This window comes from Pristis pectinata, chromosome 28 (genome assembly GCF_009764475.1).
Source record: "Pristis pectinata isolate sPriPec2 chromosome 28, sPriPec2.1.pri, whole genome shotgun sequence".
Classification (NCBI taxonomy): domain Eukaryota; kingdom Metazoa; phylum Chordata; class Chondrichthyes; order Rhinopristiformes; family Pristidae; genus Pristis; species Pristis pectinata.
In genome coordinates this window covers 3,788,832-3,810,729 of record NC_067432.1, presented here as the reverse complement: position 1 = coordinate 3,810,729, position 21,898 = coordinate 3,788,832, and positions in this window count along the sequence as shown.

Sequence of the window (21,898 nt, the reverse complement as noted above, 5' to 3'; positions counted from 1 at the left end):
ACACGGCACTGAATAACCCACTCCTGCTTCTAATTCTTATGCTCACAAAGGACAAATAGGTTTTAGATGAATTTGTTTACTCTGCTTAACAGTCACCATGCTAAGTAGGAGTCGAGCTGATTGAACATTTCCCCACGGAGAGGTTCGTTTTGCATCCAATGGCTCGTTTACAAAACAACTTGGTTTCTTTAGCCACACTGACCCCTAGTGATCGACGTCAAGCTTGCACCTCTGCGGTGTATTGGCCTTCTTTTCTTTGTTTGTTTATACGTCTGTTAATTATCTGCCTTTTGTATTGTTTATTGCAAATAACTTTACTAACAAACTTCAGGCCAATTCTGTCTCAATGGATCGGTAATAACAAAGAAAGTGGGAATTGTTGATGGGAAGAAACAATGTGGAAAACTTTATGGAACTGACACGCAGACCACCAAAACTCGAGAACAAGAAGGCTGGATTCTGATGAATGAACATGTTTAGACAACAACTGTCAAACACGCGAGACTCCCAGAGAGGCTAGTAGAGGCAGAAAGTGAAAATTCATTGGATAGTGTAGGAGAGATTCTCCTGCCTTCTCCCCATAGCCCTTAACCCCCTTATCAATCAAGAACATCAATCCCTGCCTTAAATACACCCAATGATTTGGCCATCACTGTCCTCTGTGGCAACGAAATTCCACAGATTCACCACCTTCTGGCTGAAGAAATTCCTCCTCATCTGTTCTAAAGGGACGTTCCTTTATTCCGAGGCTGTGCCCTCAGATCCTAGACTCTACCACTACTGGAAACATCCTCCCCATGTCCACTCTATCCAGGCCTTTCAGTATCTGGTAGGTTTCAATGAGATCCCCCCTCACCCTTCTGAACCCCATCGAGTACAGGCCCAGAGACATCAAACGCTCCTCACACGTTAAGCAGGGAGAAGGAGTGGGTGGTCTGTTAATGGATAAGCAAATGGCATTCCCCTCTTCCCCTGCAATCTTCTGCTCAACACAAGCCTATTTTCAGGCTTCTCACAGCAACATGTCCCAGAGAACAGCCTGTAGGAAGACAGTTCAGGAGCTGCTGAACCTGCACTAAATTCCCGTGTTACATTGCTGCATTCTCGAGTATTATAATTGGAGAAATCAGACAACAGGATAAGATGAATACTGAGTGCAAAATGAGGCACGATAACAGATGGTTGCACCCGCATCGCAAGCTATTAGTGTGGAAGAAGCTGCCAGTGTTGCTAATTCATGAAAATTTATGGCTGCAAAAATCTGTCAGTTTATGGCAGGTTTTTTTTCCAACCGAGTCTCAGACAAACCACAAAAGGAGTTTTTCTTTCTTTTTGACAACAGTCCAAGTGCTGAGAACACAGTTTCACTTCCCCCCAAGTCAGCCACTGACTATCTTATCTCACCCACTGAAGCCAGTCATCAGACCTGTTCCTTCTCACCCATCTCTGCCCTACTCTTGCCCTGACCTCTGCTAACCACCCATGCAGCCTGCTGTTACAAGCTGATATGAAATCTCTTCACAAGCCTTAAGTAATTTGTCCAGGCTTGTGTTAACTTCACTTCACAGTCTTTCATTTTAAATCACCGGGTGACTCACTAACAAGCTTGTATAGACACTTGCTGTCCTTGACACTTTCTCTTCCCACTGCCCATCCCTCCCAGGCGATGTGCAATTACTCACCACCTTCAATTATTTCTTCCTCCGACAATCGAGATCAACCTTTACACGTACAGTACCTGGTCTCCCCTTCTACTGTGCCCTTGCAGATGTCCTGTGCTCTGGTCAGGACTCTACACGTAATTTTAGCGTATTTACCTCCAGTTGGATGAGGAGGTTTCCTCCAATGGCCTGGTCCCATCAGACCTTATGGAAACCATATAGTAATGGTGGCAGTCTATACCCACAATCCTTTGCATTCCAGAAACGGGCTTATCCATTGAGTGTTTATGGCACCATGCATGATAAGTGTTTCAGCTCTGTTATAAAAACACACAGCAGGTCAGGCAGCTTCTGTAGAAAGCGAAACAGTTAATGTTTCAGGTCTGGGACCCTTCGTCTCTCCACAGACGCTGCCTGACCCTCCAAGTCTTTCCAGCATTTTCTATTTTTATTTCAGAATTCTAGCATCTGCGGTTTTGCAGTTCAGTGGGATTTGGACACCAGGATGAAGTTTCACCTGGCTGGACACGGGTCTGTCTGGGAAATTAATCTCACCGTTCCAAACAATGTCAGGGAAATCTATCCACAGCACCGCCGTATTTTAATTATGTTACAATAAAAGCAGTTTGTTTGTGAATCATTGAATTGAAGTGTTGGATTTTTTTGACTCTGCACTTAGAAATATGGGATCACTAAGACACAACAAATGAGGGAGATCTGAACTGGGCTTCCACACAGAAATAGATACTTTCCCATTGTATCTCATGCATCCAATGCAGGACCTTCCACACAGTATAGAGAAGTCTATTCAGATCTACCAACCTATAGCGGTAGTGGTATCCCTCACCACACCCACCACCCTCCCCCACCCCACCTTATTTCATCCAAACACACATCTCTCTTCTTTTATTTACAGATCAGGGGGTCAGCGAGAACATAGAACAGTACAGCACAGGAACAGGCCCTTTGGCCCACGTTGTTGTTCCGAACTAACAAGGCTAATGATGTCTTATTACACAAATCCCTTCTACCTGCACGGGGTCCATATCCCTCCATTCTCTGCCTACCTAAGAGCCTCTTAAATGTCTCTTTCATATCTGCTTCCACCACCACTCCTGGCAGCGCATTCCAGGCACCCACTGCTCTCTGTGTAAAAAACTTGCCCTGCACATCTCCTTCGGACTTTGCCACTCTCCTGAAGGAGAAATCCCTTCACTCAGCGCACTGAGTGTGTTCAAGGGTGAGAATGTTGGATTTTTTTCTGCACAGGATTTGGGAATTTTTGGGAGGGAAAATGGATGTTAGGCACAGGATCAACAGTAATCTTACTCCATGGTGGAGATTTGAAGGATTACAAGATGTAATGTCACCTCTTTATCTTATGGTTTATGCTAACCAAACACCCTCTTAAATCCACCTCTTCTATTTGCCTCAAGCACACCCTGTGGGAACTAGTTCTGCGTTTTCACCTCAGAAGTTACTTCTGAATTCCTCATTGGATTTATTAATGATTATCTTGTGTTTACATAAGAACATAAGAAATAGGAGCAGGAGCCGGCCATCTGGCCCATCGAGCCTGCTCCGCCATTCAATAAGATCATGGCTGATCTGGCCGTGGACTCAGATCCACCCCTACCTGCCTTTTCCCCATAACCCTTAATTCCCCTACATGCAAAAATCTATGTCTTAAATATATTTTGTGAGATAGCCTCCACTGCTTCCCTGGGCAGAGAATTCCACAGATTCACTACTCTCTGGGAAAAGCAGTTTCTCTTCATCTCCATCCTAAATCTACTCCCCTGGATCTTGAGGCCACGTCCCCTAATTGTAGTCTCACCTACCTGCTTCTCTTAGCTATCCCTTTCATAACTTTATATGCTTCTATAAGATCCCCTCTCATTCTTCTGAATTCCAGTGAGTATAGTCCCAGGCGACTCAATCTCTCCTCATAGGCTAACCCCTCATCTCCAGAATCAACCTGGTGAGCCTCCTCTGCACAGCCTCCAAAGCCAGTATATCTTTCCTCAAGTAAGGAGACCAGAACTGCAGGCAGTACTCCAGGTGCGGCCTCACCAGTACCCTGTACATTTGCAGCATAACCTCCCTGCTCTTAAATTCAATCCCTCCGGCAATGAAGGCCAACATTCCATTTGCCTTCTTGATAACCTGTTGCACCTGCAAACTAACCCTTTGCAATTCATGCACCAGCACTCCCAAGTTTACATCAACTGGCTTTGAGGGTAAGCTGCAGCTAATAGATACTGTAGTTCATATTCTCAGCCCAAGGGCAGCAACAGCTATGATTAATCTGGGTGAATATTCTCTTTTTTTTAGACAATGATGCGTGAAATTTAATCAGCGCATTGTCAAATGCACCTTGTGCCCTCTATAAAAAATTGAGCTCATTCTAAACTCCGGTCCCTAATCCTGACTCGAGCAAACACCAACTGCCAGCATCACTGTGGCTGCTGAGCTACAGTCAGTCCTGATCCATCAGCAGCACAACATTACAATGTTCATCCTTGCTTTCAGATTCCACCATTGTCTCCCACCTCTCTCCCTACCTCTGCAACCTTTTCCACTCTTGTAGGACATACCTGCACTAGGGGGAGTGCAACAAAGGTTTGCCAAATTAATTGGCAAACAGTGGCATGTCCCTGATGACTCTCACCAATTTTTATCGATGCACCACAGAACGCATCCTGTCCAGATGCATCACACCTTGGTACGGCAACTGCTCTGCCCGAGACTGCAAGAAATTGCGGAGAGTTGTGGACACAGCCCAGTCCATCGTGCAAACCAGCCTCCAATCCACGGATTCTGCCTACACTTCTCGCTGCCTCGGAAAAGCAGTCAAGATAATCAAAGACCCCATCCATCCCGGACATTCTCTCTTCTCCTCCCCTTCCACTGGGCAGAAGATACAAAAGCTTGAGAACACATTCCACCAGGCTCAAGGACAGCTTCTATCCCGCTGTTATAAGACTATTGAACGGTCCCCTAGTACGATAAGATGGACTCTTAAAGCCAAATCTACCCAGTCAGGGACTTGCACATTATTGTCTGCCTGGACTGCACTTTCTCTGTAACTACAACACTATATTCTGCACTCTGTTATTGCTTTTCCCTTGGACTACCTCGATGTACTTATGTTTTGAAATGATCTGTATGGACAGCATGCAAAACAGATTTTTTCACTGTAGCTCGGTACATGAGACAATAATAAACCAATACCAATACCAATTAGAAGGATCAGAATCAAGTTTATTCACACTGACAGAGGTCATGAAATTTGTTTTGTGGCAGCAGTACAGTGCAAGGCAGAAAAATTACTATAATTTACAAAAATAAGTAAATAGTGCAAAAGAGGAATAATGAGGTAGTGTTCATGGGTTCATGGACCGTTCAGAAATCTGATGGCGGAGGGGAAGAAGCTGTTCTTAAAACGTTGAATGTGAGTCTTCAGGCTCCTGTACCTCCTCCCCAATGGTAGTAACAAGAAGAGGGCATGTCCCAGGTTGTGAGGGTCCTTAATGATGGATGCCACCTTCTTGAGGCACCGCCTCTTGATGATGTACTCGTTGGTGGGGAGGGTTGTGTCCGTGATGGAGCTGACTGAGTCTAAAACTTTCTGCAGCCTCTTACAATCCTGCGCATTGGAGCCTCCACACCAGGTGGTGATGCAACCAGTCAGAATGCTCTCCACTGTACATCTGTAGAAATTTGCAAGAATATTTGGTGATATACCAAATCTCCCCAAACTCCTAAGGAAGTAGAGCCACTGGCATGCCTTCTACATGATTGCATCAATGTGTTGGGTCCAGGAGAGATCCTCTGAGATGTTGACGCCCAGGAACTTGAAGATGCTCACCCTTTCCACCGCTGACCTCTCCTGACTTCCCCTTCCTGAAGTCCACAATCAATTCCTTGGTCTCACAACAACCTTGCTGAATGTGAGACTGTTGTTGCGACACCACTCAGCCAGCCAATCTATCTCACCCCTGTACTTTGGTGTATGAGGAGAGTTAAGCAGAATGGGCCTGTACTCTGCAGAGTTCAAAGAATGAGAGGTAACCTAACAAGCTTTGACTAAAATGTGGGAAGGTGCTTCCCGGGGCTGGAGTGTCTAGAACCAGGGTTCACAGTCTCAAAGTAAGGGATTGGCCATTCAGGTCAGAGCTGAGAGAAATTTCTACACCCAGAGGGTGTGAGTCAGAAAGGCTTTGGAGGTTCAATCATTGAAAATATTCAAAAATGGAGATTAATGGATTTTTGAACATTAGGGGAATCATAGGATCTGGGGTACGTGCAGGAGAGTGGTGCTGTGGTAAAGGATCAGTCATGGCAGAGCAGGTAAGAAGGACTGAGTGGCCAACCCTTGCTGCTATTTCATGTCCCTACAACCTTCTGAAAGTCTGCTCTCGTCCAACACTGGTGTATCACTGATGTGCCGATGGTTGTTCTTCAGACCATCTCAGCCTTCTAAGATATTTATTTACTGGTCACATGTACATCGAAACACACAGTGAAATGTGTCTTTTTCTGTTACTGTGAACGTGCTGGTGGCTAACCCCCCTCCACAACGTCCTCCTCCTGCAAAGACACTCTGTTAAACTTTTAACCTACTTTTACGAGCTTATAGCCACATCCCTAATGCTGGTGTAAGTTATCTCACAAACCTGCAACCTGTACCGCCAAGAAGGACCAGGACCAGAGACAGGCGGGCACCTGCAGGGTCCCCTCCAGGGCATGGAGTCAGAACTGTCTCGCTCTTCCTTCATCACCTCTGGACCTAGATCCTGGAGCTCCCTACTGTGGGAGCCGCTTCACTGAAAGGACAGCAGCAGTTGAAGGAGATGACTAAACCACCTCCTTTTCAAGGGTAATTAAGGGGTGTACATATATTGCTGGCTTTGGCAACTGCACAAATAAATGAAGAAGCTTCTGTGATGTGCCTTGGAGCATTTTACCATTTTATAGGGGATATCCAAATGAAGATTGCTGTTGATCGTGTAGTGTGTAGACGGAGCCGAGCAGTCACGGATTCCATCGTTCTGGGAAGCCCGTAAGCAGATGCTGTAAAGACAATCCAAGTCCGGTGTGTAGACCCACATAGAAGGTAGAACAGCGCAGGCCCTTGGCGCACAACGTCTGAGCTGACCACAATGCCAACTTAAACTAATCCATCTGCCTGCACATGGTCTGTATCCCTCCATTCCCTGCCTGTTCATGTGTCTGTCTAGATGCCTCTTAAATGTTGCAGTTGTTTCTGCCTCCTGGTTTTAGGCAGTGTGAATTTTTCACTGAAAGCACACTGGTCACCTTACTACACCGGCCTTGAATTCTGCCATGGACTGTGTAGATTGGTCAGTCTGTCTCGCATGAAAACATGCGACCCGGAATGCTTGCAATTCTTCAGGGCATTTCCTTTGGAGGGCCATGTTTTGACCCTTGGCCTATTGATTTTGCATTGCATTGCATCTTGGACTTTAAAGAATGTCAAGGAATGAAATAGAGCGTGGTTTACCCATGGGCTACGAAGCATGGAGAACACTGGGGTCGGGTCTCATGCTGAGAACACCACCACTGTGCCCTAGAAACACCTTTGGTTGGATTTACTGTAGGAATATAGAACTTAAAACAATCCAGCTCAGGAACAGGGCCTTCAGCCCATGATGTCTGTGCCAAGCATGAGGCTAAACTGAACATCTGCCTGCACATGGTCTATGTCTCTCCATTCCCTGCCTGTTCATGTTCCTGTCTATTTGCCACTTAGAGCATTGTTCTCATATCTGCTCTCACCACTTCCACAGGGCTCCCGGACTCAGGCAATGTGACCATCCTCCCATTTGCTGCTATGGAGAGACTTGCTTACAAAGTGGTGCAACAGGGCAGTCAGTCTTTAAGTAATTCACAGTTATGAAGAGTTCTTGGATGATTCAAAGAATGGGAAGATGCAATGCAGGCGTGAGATGGTCTTACCTTTCTCTCCAACCACTTTTGAGTTGGACAAGATTGACCTGGCAGCATTGCTGCTCTGTTTTGTTAGAGTGAGCTGCTGAATGAATAATTGATTAGCGTGTGAAGTGGAGATTGATGAATTAGCTTTCCTAACTCCAACTGAAAACAGTCAACTACACTTATCAGGACCCACACACTCCTTTATCTTGAAGCCGTACAGTGCCTTCTGCTGTGTGGTGCTGTGGATGCAAATAATTTTTGTGTATTGGAGTTAACACTTCATCGATGTTGGTGGCGCACGATTAGAAGCAGGAAAACCCCCAACATAGCATTAAAACATGACTCTAGATGCTGTGTTAGGTCAATGGCATGGGCCCCATTGGAGGAGATAACTTTTCAGCTGGAAAACCTTGTGTCAAACATCTGGAAATGTGCACCATGCTCAAAACTTTAAACGCCATCCTGAAAACATCTGGAAATGTGCACCATGCTCAAAACTTTAAAAACCATCCCGCAATGCCCTTTCGAAGAGTAGGGAGATCCTTTGGTTGGCTGATCAATCAATGAAGTTGAAAGTCAGATAATGCAGTCGTTGTTTGTGGGAGCTTGCTGTGCACATGTTGGGTGCTGCTTTTCCCACATTACCACATTGCAAAGAATTCACTGACTGTGAACCACTTCAGACACCATGAGGTCACAAAAAGCCTCAGTACAATCCACAAGGAAAATGATAGCTCGAGTGTCAACAACACTCCAGAACCATCAGGATGTTTTTAATGTACTGCTCGGTCCAAGTGAAACACTAGAAATTTGACCAGCAGTGTTACTGATGGAATCTACAACCAGGCGTCCTGTGGGACTTCCACGTCCTCACCAGGCCCTTTGGAAGAAGCAGCTCACAGAAAGGGCCATGAAACCCAAAGTTCCACACAGCCCTTCACTGAAGCCAAAATCCAAATATCTCCAAGTGCTCCTCCTTGTCAATGTACCTCTTTATTTCTCACATTCTTCTATTTCCTCATTACCTAAAAGGAGACCATTTGGCCCATCAAGTCTATGCCAACTCTCAGACCAATCTCATCAGCCCCATTCTCCCACTTATTTCCTGGTAAGCTTTCCCTCTCCCATGCCAATCAGTTCATTCCTCATTCTCCCAGCTACACTATGGGTAATTTGCAGCAGCCAGTTAACTAACCAGCATGTGTCTGGGATGTGGGAGGAAACAGAAGCACTCTGGGGTAAACCCAGGCGGTCACAGGGAGAACGTGCAAACTCCGCACAGACAGCACCAGAGGTCAGGATTGAACCTGGGTCACTGGAGCCGTGAAGCAGCAGCTCTTCCCACTGCACCACCTTCGTGAATCAGACATCAGCCAAATCCTGCTCAATTCCTTGGGGCACATTCCTACATCAGGGGTGATCTGTGAGTGCAAGATATAATTTCCGAGGGCAGTAAGGCTCTGATCATCTGGCACCCTTGAGACTTTGGCAGTGCCAGGCTGGCAGATTGTCTGGACCATTAAGACCCAAACACACCTTTTTACATGCAACACAAAAAATGCTGGAGGAACTCAGCAGGTCAGACATCATCTGTGGAGGGAAACGGACCTCAGTACATGCAGCAATAATAAACCAGTTTCATTTGGACTTGGGACTAACACATCAACTTTCCATCTCCCTCCACAGATGCTGCCTGACCTGCTGAGTTCCTCCAGTGCTTTTTGTGTTGCTCCAGATTCCAGCATCTGCCGGCTCCTGTGACACCTTTTCATGTGTTACACAGTGGTGTGGTACATCTTCCAGTCAACCCGATGTTGCAACTAAATGCAGAACATGACAAAACACACCAGACTATGCCTCTGCCCAACAATTACACTTCTTTATTAATCATGATTGAGTCAAACAACTCAAAGATTCACCACATAGTTTCAAACAATCACTTAACTCTTTAGTTTCACAACTTTTTTAGTTACTTGCACAACTCTTTAGTTTACATTCACAACTTCCAAAACTCACTACCTGTATTCAGATATTACCCTGGCAGGGTTTGGTCTTGGCAAGTTCTGCTCTGACTCCCTGACTCAGGGTCTGCTTCAGTGGTTGCTCTGCGGACTCACTGTTGCCGGTCATCTCGTAAGGCTCCTTTATGTACAGTTATTTGCACACCTCCCATACGATGCTTAGTTCTTTATTGCCTTTATGCAGCCTTAATTCTGATCCTTATCCATACAAGCAAGTCCTTGACTTCTTCAATAATTCCCGCAATTACTTTAACCATTTGGTTCCTAAATTACCAGAATGTTTACTTGAGATCTGTAATCCATCATATAGCTCTTTTCCACAACCTGTCTGTTCCCAAACACCCCTATCTGCTTGTTCTGTCTTCCAGAGAGCTCACAGTGGAATGTTTCCAGTGGGACAGTCCACAGGGCTGTAAGGTTGTCTCAGTGATGTTCTCACTTGATACTGACTAGCTGTTGATTACATAACCTTCCCTCCCTGTGCCTCCTTGTTCTGTGGGTTCCAACATCTCTTCCCAGGCAGCAAAGTACCCTCCCAAAGCCTGATGGGATACTTGACATCGTTCTGGCTACTACACTGACGAGTTTAAAGGAAGTGGGGAACATGCAAACACTCCAGATTCCGGCTTCTGCTGTAAACCTCCCCATATTCCCGACCCTGGCATTCCAGACGCCAACTCTGGCTCCGGTCACACTCTGGACCCCAGCTCACTTTCCGGACCAATGAGTGAGCCAGATGGTACTGGGATTGGTTTATCATTGTCACATGTACCAAGATACAGGGAAAAGCTTTTGTTTACACGTCATCCAGACCATACATGTGTACATTGAGGTAGTACAAAGGAAACAGAACACAGAATATACCGTTTGCAGTTACAGAGAAAGTGCGGTGCAGGTAGACAAATAAAGTGCAAGGGCCACGACGAGGTAGATTGGGAGATCAAGAGTTCACCTTTCAGCATATGAGAGGTCCGTTCAAGAGTCTGATAACAGCAGGATAGAAGCCGTCCTTGAGCCTGGTGGTACGTGCTCTCAGGCTTTTGTACCTTCTGCCCGACAGGAGGGGATGACAAGAGAATGACTGGGGTGGGAGGGGTCGATTACGTTGGGTGCTTTCTTGAGGTAACAGGAGGTGTAGACGAAGTCAACAGAGGAAAGGCTGGTTTGTGTGATGGACTGTGCTGCCTTCACAACTCTCTGCAATCGGTAGGCAGGGCAGTTGCCGTACCAATACACAATACAGGTGTGATACATCCGGATAGATGGTTTCTATGGTGCATCTGGGGTGTGACTGGAGCCGGAGTTGGGGTCTGGAACGCCAGATCATCAGGATGTTTGAAAAATTGGATGCCGGATTATCAGAGTTTTACATACGTCACCATCTCCATATCATGCCCAACCCAACCCTGATAGTGTACCATCCATTTCCACTTAACATACAGTGACTTTCTGAACATCTCCTCCACAATGTCCTTTTGATACAATATCCCTCCCACCTCAAAGCCCTCCATCATCATGGTTCCACGGTACATCTGTTTAATTAGCCTCATGGACTAAAAGAGGAGAGACTAACACCTGAAGAAAGTAAAATATTTTAAAAATAAAAATAAAAATAAATCAGTTTTAAATATAAATGGTAATTAGTTCTGTTATCAACCTGCTAGCCTTCTGTGTGCAATTCCATCTGTTCATGACATTGCTAACAGCAACAGTGCAATAAGTTTTTGAAGGAAATAATGACTCGGAACTAAGTTAATCAAATTCGGAAAGACATTTCTCTCCAGGATATTTGTGTTATTCTCTTAAAAAAATCTGTTGCTACCCCAGTAAAAATTCAGTCAGTTTCTTGGATGTGGAAATCAGAAGGCAGAATTCTAATCTATTAACTGAGAGACTATTCCTTGATTTTCTTCTTACCGACTTTCCGCCTCACTTCCCCCCACTCCCCCAGAAGGCTTGGAGTTGCTTCTCCTTGTCCTGCAATGTTCACTGGCTAAAACTTACTCCTTAATCAGCGTCAGTGAAAAAAGAAAACTACAGATGCTGGAAATCTGAAATGAAAACAGAAACTGCTGGAAACACTCAGCAGCTCTGATGAAGGGCGTTGGACTTAAAACGTTAACTCTGTTTCACTCTGCACGGAGGCTGCCTGACCTGCTGAGTGTTTTCAGTATTTTCTGTTTTCATTTCACTGAAGAAAACCACAAGCCGTTGCCTTGTAGACTACCCGGGCGGACACAGTGAACACTTGAGTTCTCCGGTAACCCACACCCCCTCCGTTCCTTTCTCTCTCCTTCTGACCCACCCGGGTCCCCACACCCATATCTTTCCAACCCTGCCCCAAGCTCCCCATTACCAGTTTCTTTCCCCTCTTCCCCCTCTCCCACTTAGTTCCTTCTTCCTGTTCACCACACATCCTACCCCAATCCCCTCCCCCCACTGTTCCCATTTGCTTCACCCCCTCCCTTATCTGGTTCCACTTATCACCTTCCTTTTTGATCAGATTCCATCATCTGCAGCCCTTTGTTGCTTCCACATCACCTCCCAGCCTCTGTCACGCTCTCCACCCCCCCTCCCTCTCTCCTCCACCTTACTTCATGTGCCCATCAACCCCTCCTCACCACCTACCTATCGTCTGCCAGCTCCTGCCTCACCTCTCCCCCTCACCTCTTTATACTGGCTATCACCCCTTGACACTCTCAGTCCTGATACAGTTGATTCTCATCGACCATCCCTCTACCTCCACAGATGCTGCCCTGACTCGCTGAGCCCCTCCATCTCTTTGCTCTTTGCTTCAAATTACAGCCTCTGCAGTCTCTTGTACCTCCTTCCTGCTTCACCTCAGTGATACTGTGAGTCACTCTTACTGCAAAACCCACATGTGTTTGGCAGAGTGGGGGTAGAACGCATAAGTATTTTTGAAACCACAATTAAAGTGATTTAAATGTGAAACATTTTCACTGAGGCACTAGTATAATGAAGGGTGGGGAAGTGTGGGAGGCAGATATTCCCATCATTAGAAGTAAATTTAAGAGGATTTTAATTTCCCACAGTTCCAAAAGCAAGACTTTGGTGTGGACTGTGGTAGTTAGTTGACTTCATATTATAACCATAGTTAACTATTTTATTTTAAACCACATTCAATGAGAAAGCTTCCACTAACAATTAAATATTATGCCTTGATTCTGATGAATCATCTCCCCAGCACAGAGCTCAGGGAATGTGGATCAATTTTAACAATCTCTTTTAGCATTTCTTCACTTAATAATCCATCTGTTTCTCAAATTGGACATTAAACTAACATCCGCTGTCTCAGGTGGATGTAAACTATCCCATAGTTTCTTCTTCCTACAGGTAAGCAAGCAAGTTTGTCCTGGGGTCCTGGACAATACTTATCCCTCAGTCAAGATCATCATTAAAACTGATTACTGGGTGAGCTGTCTGTGGGAGCTTGCTGTACACGTTTCCCACATCACAACAGAGACAACACTCCAAAAGCAGCGGATTGTTCACGGAGCACTTCAGGACTGGACGGTTCTCGAGGCAAATGGAGAAAAGAGGGAAAGCTGCAGATGCAGGAAATCTGAAACAAAAACAGAAAATGCCAGAAACACTCAGCGGCAGGCAGCATCTGTGGAGAGAGAGAAAAACAAAGAGTTCACGTTTCAGTCTTCAACCTGCTGAGTGCTTCAGGCATTTTCTGTTGATATTTCAGAAAGAATGTTTTATGCCAACTTGTAACACGAGGTGTTGTTGAAATTCAGACTGAGCTGTAAACTTTCTGCAGCCTGTCAGTGACCTTACTGTGGTACAGTCCTGTACCATACACAGTGGGCACAGTTACTGAATGTCACCAGGTGTCTCGTTGTAGTTACTCCTTCTCTGACAGTTCTGACGAAGGGTCTCGGACCTAAAACATTAACTGTTTCTCCCTCCACAGATGCTGCCTGACCTGCTGAGAGTTTCCAGTGTTCTCTGGTTTAGTCTGAGAGAGGAAATCCTCACATAGGAGCTGCATATCCCATAGGTTTGGTTAGGGTCATTATTATTGTCACGTGTACCGAGAAACAGTAAAAAATGTTTGACACACCACTTAATGGGTGACACAGCACTGAATGTACAGCACAATTACTGATAGATTTCTGCCCATTTTTCCATCTGACCACAGTACGACAGCTGTTTTTTTTGAAGAATTCTAGAGATTTTTCAGGAATATGTCCAAGCTTAATGACCCAATTATTTTCCAATTAACAAGGTGGCAGCAGCCCTACACAGCTGGCAGTCTGTGAGAACGTCTCAAACAAGTTACATTTTTTAAGAATTATTTGACCTCCCTTTCATAGAATTTCCCTCTGGCCTGTTAACTGGATTGAAGTGGTTGGATGAAATGATGACAGTGCTCCAGTTAATCTGACATGTGGTGTCAGTTGGGGTTCATGATCGAGAAGTATGACTCATATCCAACAGCAACAACCACAAGACTCTCCTTGGATGATTACACAGGATGGCTGACTCCAAACTGCAATTGTCCCAGAGCACTGCTTTTGCCTTAACTCATACCGAGAGACTCACCCATCACCCCCACACTCACCGACACTGCTGCTTGGTTAGGCAAGCCTCAGCTTTAAGATTTTAATCTTTGCTTTCAAATTCATTCATGGTCACGTCCATCCTTTTTCAGCCCCTTAGCCCACCAGAACCGGGGACCAATCCAATTCTGGCCTCCTGATCAGACCTGATTTCAATCATTTCACCATTGGTGGCTGTGCTTCCTGGGCCTCAAGCTCTGAACTTCCCTCCTGAAACCATTTCTCTGCTTTTCTATCCTCCTTAAAACCCATCTCTCTGGCCAAACGTCTGATCACCTCTTAAGATCTCATTGTTACCCAACTTTGTTTGGTAATCTTTACTATGAATCCACTTGGGCTGTGGACTTTGAAAGGCCAACAAGACCGCATCAGAGGCTAGGGATCCTGCAACAAGTAACTCACCTCCTAACTCCCCAGAGCCTGTCCACCATCAAGTCAGGAGTGTGATAGAACACTCTCCACTTGCCTGGGTGAGCGCAGCTTCAACAACACTTAAGAAGCTCAACACCATCCACGACACAGCAGCCCGTTTGCGAGGTGCCCCATCCTCAACCATTCACTCACTCCACCACCGACACACAGTAGCAGCAGTTTGTACCATCTACAGGACGCACTGCAGCAACTCACCGAGACTCCTCAGACAGCACCTTCCAAACCCACCACCTCTACCAGCTAGAAGGACAAGGGCAGCACAAGCAAGGGGACCACCACCCCCTGGGAGTTGCCCTCCGAGCCACACACCATCCTGACTTGGAAATATCTCGCCGTTCCTTCACCGTCACTGGTCAAAATCCTGGAACTCCCTCCCTGACCGCAGTGTAGGTGTACCCACACCTCAGGGACTGCAGCGGTTCAAGAAGGCAGCTCACCACCACCTTCTCAAGGGCAACTAGGGATGGGCAAGTAAATGTTGGCTCAGCCTGTGAGGCCCTCATCCCTTGAATGAATATAAAGAAGCTCTGTGTCTCCCTCTACAGATGCTGTCTGTCCTGTTGACTATTCCCAGAATTTTCCATTTCACTTCAGGTTTTGTTTGGCCGTCTTTTCCAGATTTTCTTACAGTCTCTACTGATTCTTTCCCCGAAGCATTGGTCCAGGCTGAACTTGTGTCCTCACACGGGAGTTACCAACCCTCCACACCCATCTTGCACTTCTCAGGGTCATTCCCCAGGAGACAACATGCACAAAAATCACAATGGCCTTAAAAAATCCTTGTGCAGCGGGAATCTGGCTGAGAGTGTTGCAACCCAAGGCTCAAATAGAGACATAAAAGTAACAGAAAAAGGAGCAGGAGGAGGCCATTCAGCCCCCTCGTGTCTGCTATGCCAAACATTAAGACCATGGCTGGTCTTTTCACTGTCTCCTCCTTGAACTAACTCCATACTATTTGATTTCTCCTCATGTCTAAAAACATATTAACATATGTACCAGGAAGGCATTGTAGTGTAGCAGTTAGCATAACGCTTTACAGCGCCAGCGACCCGGGTTCAGTTCCAGCTGCTGTCTGTAAGGAGTTTGTATGTTCTCCCTGTGTCTGCGTGGGTTTCCTCCAGGTGCTCCGGTTTCCTCCCACATTCCAAAGATGTACAGGTTAGGAAGTTGTGGGCGTGCTATGTTGGCGCCGGAAGCGTGGCGACACTTGCAGCTGCTCTCAGAACACTCCATGCAAAAAGATGCATTTCACTGTGTGTTTCAATGTACACGTGACTAATAAAGAAATTTTATCTTATCTGTCTTGAATACTCTCAGTGACTGAGTCTCCACAACCAGAGAATTCCCAAAAGCCCACCATCCCCTGGGGAAAGAAACTTCTTCTTATCTCAGTCTTGAGATGGTGACCCCTGGTTCTAGACTCTCAATGAGCGCCTACCCCGTCGAGCCCCGTAAGAATTTTGTACATTTTAATGTATGTCCTCCTCATTCTTCTGAACTCGAGAGAGTACAGACCCAATCTGTTTAATCCACCATTATTGTATATCAAATCTCTCAGCCTTCCGAGCTCAGAATGGCCTGGCCTCTCACTGGACAATGTCACTGTGCCTCAGTTTTTCTTCTTGTGGCCCTCTCCACCCCACTAACTTTTGACCATCTTGTGCCCCAGCCACTGTCTCCAACCTTCCCCCATCTATTCCATCAGATCCCTCTCCCGTAACTCCACCAGCCTTGACCCTCTTCCCGCCCCCCCTCCTCCCCCCTCTTCCCAGGTAACCTGTTCTCGGAACTTCTCCAACAGCTGCCATTGGCCTGGATTCAGGAGAGTCTCAACATACAGGGATTCAACCTCAGAAGGAAGTTTCCTACAGGAGCTTTTTCACGCATTACGGAAATCAACTTTCCAGGAAACACAATAATGACATCCAGGCAGTGGGAAGGAGTTTGGACCTTTGACCTGATACATCTCCAGCAGACAAGGCTGCCCTCTAGAGTTTAAAGAACAATACTTTCTATTTAGAGCTCTGTCCCATCATACTCAATAACCAGTCACATAAGAGAGATGCATTTACATGGTGATTGTTCTCGACAGTGTTTCATTGCTGAGTCTCTGTAAGTACAAACACTGTGGGCATGTTGGGAAAGGTTTAGATGGATAATGGCCAAATGCAGGCAACTGGGATTAGCTTCTATGGGAATCTTGGTCAGCATGGACCAGTCGGGCCAAAGGGCCTGTTTCTGTGCTGTATGACTCGATGATGAGAACTAACATCAGACCACATGATCCACCACAGGACCATGGTATTCCTGAGTAACCAGTTCTTCTTATAAAGCACCAGACTGAGAAAAAGTTTCAAACCATCCATTTAGAACTGCTAAAGGACTTGGCTGTGATAAAGTCTTTTCAATTCAGTGCGTCCATCTCTCCTACAACCTATACAGTAGATGCCATGCAAAAGATTGGGTTTTGCCAAGATCTAGAATTGCCTTTTCAAACTGAGATAACCATGGGGCAAATGCAGACTTTACCTTTCTCCTGGAAGGATGCATTTAGCCCTCTCCCAGTACCCCTCCTTGGCAGGACCCAAGGACTGGAGCTCCCTCCATCCCTCAACCCCTGCTCAACTGTAAACCCATAATAAGATCTTCACATTACCCTTCCTAATATTTCTTCCTGTGGCGCTGCCTCTAAACCACTTCTCCACATAAACAGTACACCCAAAGACTTCAGCATCAAGTCCCAGGCTGATTCTCCAGTGCTGAGGGAGTGCCATGTTATCCCAATTTTAAGTTCCCACTCCTGCCTGCTGCAAAATCACACAATGCCACAGATTAATTCTGTTAAAGCACGTCTATTAGCAGTATACTGCCAGGGAGAACTCTTCTAACTCTCATGTAGAGTCTTTATCGGAGGTCTCCACAATACAGAGGGGCAGACATCAACTGAGACTGTCCTTGTCACACACACTGAATGAATGCGGCTCCAGCAGCTTTGATCAGGCTCCTGAGATTCAAAGACAGACATCGCCCTCATTGATCAGTATAATTAGTTTACGATCGAGAGATTCAAAGGCAGGTATCACCCTCATTGTTTAGGACAAACCTCCCACTTACTGTTTAATACAACCATCACCCTTATTGTTTAGTATAATTGGCTTGCAATCAAGTTCTGGGCACAATAACTACCACCTAGTCCTGAGTCAGGGGTTTGCTTGCGTGGTATTGTTTCATTAGTTATAGATACAGTCACAATTTCTTAACCCTTTACTTCCTCACCGCACTCTCTGAGTCATGATGTCAAACCAAAGCAGAATCGGCTCCATCAGGTGGGTACAGAACATCCATTGGTCCTATTTTGAAGAACAGAGGAGATGTCACCAAGACCTGAGCAATGTTTAGCTCTCAAACACCATCACTAATAAATAGACAACTAGTGGTTGTGGTAGTTTGCTCTACACAAATTGCCCACTCCATTTCCCACAATACTCGTGTGATTATACTTCAGAAGTACTTTGTAGGACATACAACAGTACAGCACAGGATCAGGCCCCAGCCCACCATGTCTGTGCTGAACACAATGCTGAATTAAGCTAAATCCCTTCTGCCTGCACAGGATCCACATCCCTCCACTCCCTGCGTATATGTGTGTCTATCTAAAAACCTTGAGCACCATTATCCTATCTGCTTCCACCACCACCCCTGGCAGCCCGTTCCAGTCTCTGTGTAAAATACTTGCCCCACACATCCCCTTTAAACTTCCCCCTCTCACCTTAAATGCAGGTCCGCTAGCCTGGGGAAAAGATTCTGACTGTCTACCCTATCTGTGCCTCTCAGAATTTATAAAACTTCTATCAGGTCTCCCCTAGCCTCCGTCACCAAAGAAAACAAACGAAGTTGTCCACCTCTCCCCATAGCTCATAGCCTCTAATCCAGGCAGCATCCTGGTAAAGCTCTTCTACACCCTTTCCACATCCTTCCTGCAATGGGGTGACCAGAACTGCACAACAATACTCCAAGTGCAGCCTGACCAAAGTTTAAACAACTGCAACATGATTTCCTTACTCTTATACTCAAAGCCCCAACCAATGAAGGCAAGTGTGCCATATGCCTTCTTTACCACCCTATCTGCTTGCGTGGCCATTGGCTGTAATCTCCTTCCAAAGCTCAAGGTTGTGAATTCCATCAGTAAGGCCAAGTATTAAACCAAAGGTAACATTGTGGCCTAGTGACCTCATATCAAGGATGGGTTCTGAGATACCGAGAGGGGGGAAGGGAGGAGGTGTTAGTGGGAAGAAGACAGAGTGACTGAGTAACAAAAAGAATGAGATTGGAAAGTGACCAAAGTCCAGTGAGGGCAAAAATGCAGAACAATTATTCACATTAAAAGGTGTCACGTAGTGCAAGCTGTTGATAAATTGCATGTCCCACTTTGTTTCAGCAGCTTTCTGCTCCTGTGGCTTTTGCTAAGTGTCTGGTGGCATCTCAATGCTAAGGAATTTATATTGCAATTGTTCTTCCAATCCCCCAGTTTACTGCATCCTGGTTCTACGGTGAGGACCCACTCACTCCTTTCACACTTCTGTACACGGTGCTGTGGATAACTGAGTTATTTCAGAAAGCTTCCAGCAAATATTGACCTGAAGTTGGAGAGAACAGGAGTGGACAATGAACGAGGACGGGGAGGAGTGACTACAACAAGACACCTGGTGACATTCAGCGACTGTGCCCACTGTGTGTGGCACAGGACTGTACCACAGTAAGGTCACTGACAGGCTGCAGAAAGTTAACAGCTCAGTCCGAGTTTGAACAACACCTCATCTTACAATTCGGCACTAAACATTCTTTCTGAAATAAAATTGTAAATGCTGGAAATACTCAGGCAGGTTGAATACCTGAACTATTCACTCGGTTTCTCTCTCCACAGATGCTTCCTGATCTGATGAGCATTTCCTGCATTTTCTGTCCTTATTCCAAATTTCCTGCAGTCCTTCTTAAGTTAATTCACTTCCTCTGCATCAGAACCGGCCAGTCCATCTGGGACATTGGCTAAAGTTTTCTTTCTCCATGAACACAGCCTGACCTGTCCAATAGATCTCCACTTCACATCTTTTACCTTCCTTTGTTTCCCACTCTCTAACTGCCCTCATTTTACAGCTTCAATGTTCCTTTCTTTATCTTCTCTCTCTCCGATGACCCCGTGTTCTCTCTTTCTGACAGCTCCCATTAACCCATTGACTGGACGACCTCATTACAACTCCTCCCCATGACAACCCTGCCCTCAATTTATCCCTTTGTCTTACCCATCCCTCCCTCCTCTCTCTTGCAGTTTGTGTCCTTTCTTCAGCTGAAGGATTAACTCTGCTTCTCTCTCCATTGCTGCTGTCTGACCGACTGAGAGTTTCCAGCATTTCAGCTTCCATGTTAGCAGGTCTCTTCGGGGTGGGCAGCAGTGAGTGAGCATGAATACAGCAACAATTTGGCAAAATGAAGTCTAACATCATTAATTTATCCTACACCTTCCTGCTGGACACATGATTCAGTAACAGTATTGACTCCTGAGAATGACTGGTCTCTACCAACAAGCCTTCAACTCACCCTGACACAAGGTGAGCAACCTCTCAGTGAAGAACTTTGCAGACCCAAGGTCCAAAGTCACTTGTCCCTTCTGAGCTGATAAACTGTTACGTAATCATGCCAACTCCCACATGCAATAGAACATAGCAGAACTTCTAAGTATAGCTAAGCAACCTCCATAAAGATTAATGAGATAGATAATGAATCATCATTGTACTCTATAATCAGAGCAATAATTTGACAAAAACAAAGACAAATCACAGTCCAAAGGTGTAATTTGGTATGATGGTAGGAAGATCTGATTAGAATGAGGCCATTCGTTCCCTTAAGCCTGGTCTGACATTTATAGATCAAGGCTGGTCGGTACCTTAACCCCATGGTTCCACATCCTTCATTATACGAAAACAAAATCTGTTGACCTGCATTTTGAATTCGAATAGCCTCATCTGTTCTCAGGGAAGAGATTCCATTGGTATCTGTGAGAAGAAGATGGTGTGAATTAGGAGTGATGTGCGTAAACCAGGAGAAAGGGGATTGATGGCTTTAGGGGCAGGAACTAAATAGAAATGTAAAAGTTCAGGAAAATAGCAGAGAAACAATCACAGGTTACTGAGGAATGGAATAGACCCAAAGGGGACATAACAGAAATCAACAGGAAATAGAGAGGCCAGCTATAAAGAGAATGTGAAGCCACAGAAAGGGGCATGAATAATAGAAAGTGAAAGAGGGAGAGAGAGAGAGTGGAAGGGAGTTTGTGTGAGTGAGAAAGTGTGAGGGAGAGAGAGTGTGTGTGTCTGTGAGAGAGTGTGTATGTGTGTGTGAGAGAGAGTGTATGTGAGAGTGTGTGAGAGAGTGTGTGCATACGTTTGTGTGAGAGAGAGCGTGTCCGTGAAAGTGAGTGTATTTATGTGAGAGAGAGAGTGTGTGAGAGAGAGAATAGGAGTGTGTGTGACAGAAAGTGTGTGTGTGTGTGTGTGTGTGTGTGTGTGTGTGTGTGTGTGTGTGTGTGTGTGAGAGAGAGAGTGTGTGTGTGTGTGTGTGAGAGTGTGTGCATATGTATGTGTGAGAGAGAGAGACAGTGTGTCTGTGAGAGTGAGAAAGAGAGAGAGGTGGGATAGGAACAAGAGAGAGCAAAATATAAAGGGATACAGAGAGAATAAAGGAACATGAGGAATAGGAAGAGATTCAAAAACAAAACCATCTACAGAATCTGTCATTCTGAAATAAAAATAGAAAATACTGGAAATATTAGACGTCAGAGTGAGAAACAGATAATGTTTCAGATCGATGACCTTTGTTTCTCTCTACAGGTGCTGTCTGATACTGAGTACTTCCAGCATTTCCTCATAGTATTTATGGATGGGACCTTCAGTTGGCCTTTCTGCACCTCAGACCTTCTCCACAATTCAATAAGAACCTGGCTGATCTGATACTGGCTTCAACTACACTGTTCTGCCTGATCCAAATAGCTCCACGTAGGGTGAGGAGAGGATCTCATTGAAACCTTACAGATACTGAAAGGCCTGGATAGAGTGGACATGGAGAGATGTTTCCACCAGTAGGCGAGTCTAGGATCCGAGGGCACAGCCTCGGAATAAAGGGACATCCCTTTAGAACCGAGATGAGGAGGAATTTCTTCAGCTAGAGGGTAGTGAATCTG